At 41.2% G+C, this 9,797-nt stretch overlaps 1 long non-coding RNA gene across 1 annotated transcript; it reads left to right on the plus strand.

The window, feature by feature from the left end:
- Positions 1-626: 626 nt before the first annotated feature.
- LOC309436213 lies at positions 627-9,186 on the plus strand. The gene is made up of 3 exons (XR_014183310.1): positions 627-904; positions 3,393-3,485; positions 6,660-9,186. It is a non-coding gene; the product is annotated as an uncharacterized lncRNA (long non-coding RNA).
- The last annotated feature ends 611 nt before the right edge of the window (positions 9,187-9,797 follow it).

Genomic DNA, 9,797 nt, shown 5'->3' on the forward strand with positions numbered 1-9,797 from the left:
GGTAACCAAAATTCCTATAGCTCAGCTGTACTCCTCTGCAAACTACTTAAATTCTTGCCCAATAAACTGTAGCCTGTGGCAAACCAGAATGTACTTAATTTGTAGATAGTATTCCTTCAAAGATGTATCAGCAATCTAAGTTGTAAATGCACTTTACAGATTCAGTAGAAAGCACTGTTATTCAGGAGGCTCAAAGAACCACCTGCTCCCATAAGCTGGTAAACAAAGCTGACCTTTTAGCAATGAAAATGTTACTTGCCTTGAACCCAGTTTAGTGATAGCATAGAGTAGATTAGGCAGTTCTGGAGACCACCAGAAGGAGGACACAATGAAGGTTAGGGTCAGTCAGTGGTGGCAGATAGGATGGAGTCCCTGATTAAATAGATGAAATGAGTTCTACAGATCACCCAGGAGCTCCTGGGGCTTCAGCCTCCTGGGCTCAGGGCCACGTTGGAGATAGTGCAGCTGGTGGCCTTGGGAGAAAGACAAGAAACCCCTGTGCAGCCTGATCCCCAGGGAATGGCCTTCCCTGACAGGTGTGAAGAGTGACTGACAGGTGTGAAAGGGAGAAAAGAAAATGGAAAAGAAGGTCCTGGCTCTAATATTATCCAGGAAGTGCTACAGGTTGGAAGGGACAGAAGAATCCAGGTGCATAAGATGCATAAAATCTGATCAAATCTCATGCACAGCTTTTCTAATCTGGAGTGGGCAGAGGGTTAATTTGATGTAGCCTTTAGCTGCTGACACTCAAGTCACACCTCAGGGAACAACATGCGTCACTCCGTCCCTGCTTTTCCTTCGAAGTGGTGTGGCAAGATGGAGCTGCTATTCATCCCTATGAAGGAGTATCAATATCGAGCACCACAAGAGAATCCCTCACCCTCTTCCTTTTAAAAACCAGCCGGTGAGTGGACTGAAAATCTTCCTTCTGTTGTCTGGACAGACTGCTGAACAGCAGCAGGCCGCTGCTGGTGTGTGACAAATGGAGCTGGATTGTTTTTTTCAGCCTGTCTCAATAAGTCTATACCTGTTTTGCTTTATGAGGCCAGCAATTTCCCTGCTACCAGCTTGGACTTTTTTGCTTGTCTCTGCTTCATTTATCAATTTTCCTGTATTTTAATATTAACACCTTAAGAATCTCTGTCTTTGTTCCTTCAAAACCCAGTTAAAATTGAAATTTGCCCCTTTAATTTTCAAATCGGAACTGGGAAACATTGTTATGGTTATTCAATGATAACATGTTTAGGACTTTCTCTAAGCTCTTAACTTCACAAATAATTTAGTTAATCAGACTCCATATTTCATCTCAGTCCAGCCAGGTTTATTTGGTTGTTACTTTTCTTTCCAGATCAATATATGTATAAATGAGCTCTGTAGTCTTTGTTCCACTGAACTGCTATCCAATGATGAAGACAGCATCTGCCACCAATACAGTTTATTCTGGAGGTGCAGTCTGCTTGTAAACATGTATTTGTAGATTAAAACATGTGCCCTGCATTCTCAGGGAGTTTTTTGGCCAGGCCTTTTTGCCATGAACAGCTTATGATCAGCTCTGACTAATGCTAACCCACCGAAATGCAAAGACAAAAGCCTTTTTCTGCCTGCCAGTGCCTGCCAGAGCCTGTGACCCTGCTGTGCCCACAGGCTTTCACTTTTTAGCATTGACTACATGCTCAAGTGCTGTGCTCCAGATTTCACACCTCCTGCAGCACGACAGCCTCCTTCCACAGCACCAGCAAGATGAGGCAAACACTTCCCCTCTTCATCTTCACATATTCTCACCGACATGAATAAGACTCAAGTTTTGCCTGTTTACCTTCTGCCGATTGTGGCTTTTCTTCCCAGCTAAGGTGGCTGTTGCAGCTGCAGCAGGGCCTGGTGTGCTTGACTACCACTTAAAATGAATAAAGCACTTCCTATTTGCTTTGAAAATGACAGGCGGCTTGGTTTGTGCCGTGATGCTCTCCAGCAGTTCTGGGAAGGGTTGCTCTATGCCGCACCGTCCAGACTGTGCATGGTTTGAAGCTGCCTGCAAGATTTATTTCTGTTTCTGGAAGAAGTCTCTCCCTGTGGTGTCCCAGTCACAATCTGGGCTTTTTTAATTGCATCTCTGTCCCCCATCCCTACTTGCAAAATGGCTCTTCTGCCTTAGATCAATCGCAAGCATTGCACTCTCTTATGCTGCTTTGTTTCCACTCAGTGCCATTTCTTAATGTGCTTTTTCTCACGTCCCAGAGTCCAATCAAAACCATGGAATAAAACAGGAATCTGTTTCGCTCAGTGTGTGATTTTTTAATTGATATTTTGCCTTTTTTTTTTTTTTTTCCTGAAACAAATTAATAAAAACAACACTCCCAAAGAACATGAGCTACAGAAGTACTCTAGCCTTCAATAAAAGACAAGAACTGGGATGCAAGAGCAAGTGCTCAAAATGAAGACCTGTCAGCCTGAGAGCTGTAAGCTAGGCACAGCCAAATACTTTCTCACCCAGAGCAAAAGACAGACTGTAGGGCAAGGGAACTGTGTTTAGGCAGGGAATCTTAGCTTCATCTTCTGGATATGGCATACTTGACTAAAATCTAGAGAATCTCTGTGTATATATTGGCTTATATGACATTATTTCATATAACCAAAACCAACAATAAACCAAACACAAACAAACAAAAAAACCCACCTCCCAGAAACTTTGCAATGAAAGTCCAGTTGCTCTTGTTTCACACTCACAGTTATGCTGGGAGAATTACACAGACATTGTGTCTTCACTCTCGGTTATTTATCACTCTTTTAAAATCTAATTTCTGCTATTCTCCCATTTTATTTCTCTCTAACCATATTTTATTCCAAGATCACAGACACTTAGTCCGTGTAAGTGCGTAATGAGGACACTGAGACTAAGTGTAATTAAAATCCTTCTAAGTAAAATGATTACATATTCAATTAATAGAAACATACTTAAAATTCTCCCTTGATTTTTAATCTGTTGACAGTGGCAGCTGCTGCTTCCAGTGGTCTTTCTGTATGCATTGACTCTTCCAGTCAGCAGTATTACATCAATAAATGCATATGCCTGTCATGCTCTGATTAAATAACAAAACTAAATTGTCTGAACCCTGTCCAAAACATTCTGTGGCATCTGATTTAAATTTTATTTTCAATAGTCTGAACTTCAGATAGCTGTACGTCAGGCAAGTGACTTTTGAAATTATTCCATTGCATTTAGGTAGGAAAATAATACATTTTATTTGTATATTTCAGCAAATCCCTCGAGACCAACCTACAATTTGTTTTGTAAGGTGTAAACACTTTTAGAGAGAGCATAGTTAAATAGTTAAAACAGATAACACACTGCAAGATGCAACCATTTGATTTTGCTCTGTTTGTCTCATAATTAGCACATCGAAGACAGAAACTCAGCTGGGATTTCCATTTAACTGCCATCAGAGGACTCATCATATAAACAGCTGAAATGATGTCACTTTTAGAAGGTACACAAAACAATAATTGAAAATACTGTAAAATAACTTACAATATGAAGAAATACATCACAATAAAATAGTAAAATATGAGGAAGCATGGGCATTGCTTCCAATAAAAGGAATGGGGAGTACTTTTGCTATATAGTTTCCAGATTCTACCATGTCAGGTTTACTTGCTTTGGCTCCAGTTATCTCTTGTCACAGATATTTTCCTTCCAAAAAATAAAGAAAAGGTCTGCATAGATAGCACAACAAATTGTATATAAAATTAAAATAGAAATTATATTACAGAACTGTTGGGGACACTCCCAGAGTGCCCTTCAGGACTTATAAAAGTGGTCAGTAGAGTGTCTGCTTTTTGGGGCTGATCATCTCTTTGGTTTGAAAACACAGATTTATTTTTTTCAAACTTGGAAACACCACCTGAAGAAAATGTAATTCATGAGCAAACCTTATAAAACCTTTGAAGTCTTTGGGTTCCCTCTTGCATTTGGAAATATTGGTGCTATGCACATACTGCCAGTGCATTGGCAGCTGTCGGAGACACCCGATATGCAGCATGCTGCGATCTACATACTTCATATACGTGGCCTGAAAGAGGGGTGAAGGGAAGCAGTGAAGAAACATGGTGACCTGAGGGATCGGGTTTTAAGCTTTTGGCATAGGAAAAGGTGTTTACACACAGAAATTACACCATTTTGTTCTACACAAGTTACAAGAGTATGATTAGCTTGTGTCATCCTGGTACATCAATTTAAAGGTGCTTGCCTTGTGATAGTTTATTCTCTCATGGAACAGCAGAAAAAGCTACAGCAGTTAGTCTTTCTATAAATGGTGCGTGTGAGGAATTGTGCAATGTAGCTCTACTGGAAAAGAAATTGTAACCCTACCACCTCACATTCTTCTCGCGTTGGAATAACTACATGTTGATCAACCCTTAACAACGGCACAAATTGCCAGGGCTGGGACTCTCCCTGCAGATAACAGAGAAAGGCAAAACAGTCAAGGAGGAAAAGACTGAAAATATAGTAAAAAGCATCATAACTGACTAAAGTCTTCCTAGTTATATATAACCCAATATTTTAAATGAAGGTAGATAATACTCAGTTGAGAAGAAGTAATGAAATCTTTTTCTAATTCAGGAAGTGCTAAAAAGTGATTGGGGAATTGGAGTGTATATTTTTTATGGTTTAGTGACTGAAAATGATGATATAAATGAAACCACTGAGCAAGAAAGTTCATTTCAGGCTAATGTGCAAATAGAACTGGAAAAACTCAGGGCTCCATTATCTTATAGAAGTAATTGTGGCATTTATCTCTATCTGATACAGCATGCTTTTCTAGTAAAAAGCCTTACAGACGATGGGCATAACTACCATTTTTCAGTATAGGAGATATTGTACACAAATTTAAACATGATTGTAAAAAATAAGTTTATGAAGCAGATACTTTTCAAATCTCCTAAGAAGAAGAATGTCATTAATTAGAAATACAGAACTGTCCATCCTTCTTCCAGAGCTCAAGGTTTGCCACTTAAGGTATATTCCTGTCACTTTTTTGTTCACTCAAGTATACCTTTTACTAAGAGGGAGATGGAATGACAGATAGGAAAATGTAATTTTCTTTTTAAAAATAAATCTTTATTAACTCAACTCAACACAACTAAATGAAACACAATGCAACACGTTTCATTTTCATTCATCTGAACAGCATCAGGTGAAGGCAGCCAGAGAGAAGGAGAGGGCAGGATCTGTCCCCACCCCACCTGCGCAGCCCCCATTGCCACCAGTCACACCCCCGTGCATGTCCCACTTCTCAGTGGTGCCATCAACCGTGAACATCCCCTCCCTCCCCTGACTACATCATGGGTGCAACAGCCTCTAAGTGCATCGAAGAGAGCCGATTGACATCAGTGGAAATGTTTGGTTGTCAGGGAAGGGAATTTGATTCGGAGGCAGCATCCCCCCCTCTGAAAGGTGTCCTCCCCATGCACTCTCCCCACTCAGGGCTGCAGAGCGACTTGCGCACAGGCTGCCCTGGGCCAGCAACAGAGGTGGCTGTGCTCAGCACTAATTTCAAGTCTCCTCTGTTGCCCTTGTAATCCTAAAACATCACTTCTTTTTTTTTTTTTTCCCCTCCCCCGTCTTTTCCATTTGAAGTGCCAACAAAAAAATAAGTGAGGGCAGTGTTATTGTAACATGATGCTGAGGGCATGCACGGCACACCATGAGGGCACATAGGGGTTGAGGTGATGTTGGGACAGCGATGGAGGACCGGGCAGAGAGCACGGAGCCTAATTTAGTGCAGTCTCATCTCTGCTGTTCCCATCTGGAACAGTAACCGAGGTAAAACCTCCAGACACACCCAGGTTTTCTCCTACAGGGAACCAGCTGCTCTGATCCAAAAGAGAAGCTGGGACCAAAGCAACGTGAGTGCAGGAGACACAATTGGGCACAGACGCAGGGATGCACCAGGGATCTAAGGCAGATGCACCCTATGGTAGCCCCCCTAAAATCTATAGGAGAAAATGGTATTGTCCTATCCTGCCTGTCATCTAGTGAAAGAAAAAGCAAACTAATAGAAACTGAAGCTGGAAAAATTCAAACCAAAGCAAGATAAACACAGCAGAAGTAATTACTCATGGGAAATGATATATTCATTGTAACTTCATCTGATCTGACATTATTGAGCTCCTTCTAATAGTAACGCAGTGGAGCGATGGGCACAGTGTAACAGTTTGTGACAACAAAGATAAACAGCCATCACAGAAGCAGTCCTGAAAACCAATTATTTAACTACATAGGCTTGCATCTGTCTTCTATAAAATCATATTAGCTATATATGACACTAAATAAGTTAAGAATGCCTCCACAATTTGTGAGAAATTCTGATCTATTACCATGCAAAATAAGGACACAGTGTTTTTCTCTGAAAATTCCCCCTGCCGATATGCTAATCGTATTACTGCTCATGCACGGGGCTGGGGAGGGTAACCTAATACAAGAGATACACAAACCAGTGGATGTAACACAAGGCACAGACATACATTCTCATAAACCTCACTTCATATTCAATATAACTGTTCAGTTTTACTGACAAAGAGTTTAAATTGCAATGACAACGAAACTGAAGCCTCCTATTGACTTTAATATAACTATCCTGTATTTTCTTATTTTTTTCCAGCAGTAACAGAAGAAAAAAAGAAGGGGGAGAAGAAGAGTGTTATGGCTTATAGCTGCTGAGCTGAAGCAAAGCTGCAGATTTTTTTAATAACAGCTCTTTCCAATCTTTAAGCAAGCTTTCAATTAGGTTGCATTAGCAGAGGTCAGAAAAGATGAGAATTTTCTAATATCTTCCAAACATCAAATCTTTTGCCAGAGCAATTCAAATCCTTTGAGAGCTCCTGTGTGCCTTCTAGCGCTCACTTGAGCAGTAGTAGCCCCTTATCGAGGGTTGAATGCAACGAGCTGTCCCCAGTTGCCAAGATCTTCCATACAGTACAGCAGGATCAAAGCGCGAAGCTCAGAAAAGGAATACTTAGGTAGCAAACCAACTCTCTGTCTAATTAAAATGCCTGAAGCCTATACATGTTAAAACCCAATTTTCCACAAAATGACCTTTCTTTCCAGTAACGTTCAATGGTGAACACTTCTGTGAATACGTGACTCAGAACTTGTCTACACAAGGGCACTTGGGCACCTGTGCTTCTGGCCAAGGATCTGCGCCAAGTACCACATGGTTCAGTCAGCACATTTACTTCAAACAACTCCTTCAAGGTGTCCCACAATAGCTTGCTTTCTATGAATAAAGGTGGTCAGAGCAACCCATCCACCTTCTAATGCTGCTTTTTCTGCTGTAGCTGTGGCTGTTTTTTCTGATAACCAGATAGTCTTTGTCTTACAAACCAGGGGTCACTACTGAGAAGCTGCAGACACAAAGCTAGGTATGGAGGGTAATTACTAGATATGGTCAAAGTCTTATTAGAACAGGAGCCAAACTTATCTGCATATGAGAAACCACAGCTGGATCACTGCTTTTTTGAATAAATAATAATTCAGCACTTTGTGCAATTTTTATTCCAGAAGAAAAACCCAACAGATTTAGGAGCTCAAGTCCAACATGAAAAAAACCCCAAACCAACAACCCTGCATCCTTAAAGCTGTTTCACTGTGTGTTGTCATGTTCTGAGTGCACAAACACACATTACAAGCTCTTAACCCTTTGCCCTCCTCCCAGGGGTTTGGCTGCCACTCTTCAAGGTCAGCTTTGATACGGTGGTGTTTAACTTCGTATCAGGCTTCTCTGAAAAGCTTTGTAAGAGAAAGAGCCAAAAGACGCGTTATCTGGGGCCTCTGCCCCTTGGCTCAGGAGCTGCATCCGAGCTCAGGCCCTTGCTATCGGTCCTCGCCTGAGTTGCACTATAGATACGGCCATGCCCAGCTATTTCCTTTGCTGATCCCGTGATTGCTTTGCTGATTTGGCTTCCTGGCTTGGCCTCAGACCTGCTTCATTACTACAGACGTTTCTGCGTAATTTCATTACTGTTGCCTTAATATGAGAGGTCATTCAACAAGCAGTGGAATTAGTGAATCCTGGTCTGTTATGGATTCATGTACACTATGATTCCTTCCCTCTACCTCTTGCATCCTCCACTCAGAAAACACCAGGGCTGCCCTCGCTGTGTCTGCAAGACCTTGCTTGTATTAAAAGCCTGAATTCCCAACCCACATTACCTCCCCATCGGCACCACGCCTCAGCATCTCTGACCACACAGACCGTGTATGATGTGACCACCCTACGAGTGTGTAGGTGACAAGTCACCTGTGCTGATGGGGTAGCAGTAGATTAACCAGAGCAGGTAACACTTGCAGTCACACATCAGCCCTTCACTGGGGACAGTCACTTGCCCAAAGCTTACAGGAATTTCCTGTCTTTGTAATCCTTTGCTCCTCTGCAAAAATTGCATTGGCAAATAGATACAAAAGCTATCAATCAAAAAAAAAATTATACAAACAGTAAGAGACCAAGTAAAAAGCATTACTTGAATGCTACTAATCCATCAGATTTTGAACATGATTACATGTTATCTAGCCATGTAGAAAGAAGTTTCAGAAGTTTATTCAATTAGTATGCACTAATTATGCAGCCAGGAAAGAAGAAGCCAAGTGACTACAAAACAAACTGACAAACTGACATAGAATTAAATAATTCCCACTAAAGGCTCCTTTGAGAATTGCACAGCACTGCTTGTATCTCATGGAGACGATTAAGTAGGTTTGACAGGACTGGTCCTCCATCTCCTGTTGTGCATCTTACATGGGAAAGACTAACAGAAAGCACAGGTTACAGGTGGACATGCCAAAATACCTCCACGTTGCCACAAGTAAGATGTGCACAGTGAAACTTTTCATATTTATCCATCAGATAAGCTGCAGTAGTAGGCCCCTGTTTTCCCTCAAACAGCACTGAGATGTAAACTCTGATCCTCTCATCTAACAGGGCTATATATTCTCACAACCAGATTCTTTGCAAATTGTGGATCCTCAGTAGCACAATACTAATCTACAAACATTTTCTATTTTTCCTGTTTTCAATGGATGGTTTCTCTTTAATCCCAGCACACTGATGTTTCTACTCCAAGTACCTGTAACAGAACAGCATTTACCTTCTCCTTGGAAAATCTGCCTCAGCTTTGATGCATTTCACCTGGCCATTTATATCTTTAAGAAATCCTCACATTTCCCTTTCAGTTTTGCAGTCTCTTATCGTTCTTTCAAAGCATTATCACAGCATTTAGTTCTTCATTAGCCTGAGGATACAATGCTGGTTGTTGTCTACATACAAAGGCTCCTCTTTTTCTCAGGAAAAATATTGAAGTTGCAAAGATATGAATTGTCAACTGTTTGTGAACCTCAGTTTTCTGACATTCTTTGCGTGCTGAAAAGAGTAAATGGAAAGTCATGACCGAAGCAGAGCGACCTGTGATAGAGGCTACTTCTGGCCATTTACTGAAGAAAACATTTAATAGAACATAGCATTCATTAATGACAAATGAGCAGAGAGGTCTACAGCGTTGATTGCCAGCTTTTCCTACACTCACTCAAATAAAAAGATAGGGTGGCATCAGCCTGTACAAACTCACTCTTGTTTTGTCAGGTGAGAGAAACTGTTAGAGTAGCTTGAGCATGCAGCCCTGGCTACTGATGGAGAACTTATAATCACTGTTATGACAACCCACTGATGTGCATCATGAGCACAGTGTATTGATTTTGCCTCTAATTCCTCCAGAATAATACTTCTTGCAGAGAAAGTTCAGTCCAG

This window comes from Streptopelia decaocto (genome assembly GCF_964273445.1).
Source record: "Streptopelia decaocto genome assembly, chromosome: 2".
Lineage (NCBI taxonomy): Eukaryota > Metazoa > Chordata > Aves > Columbiformes > Columbidae > Streptopelia > Streptopelia decaocto.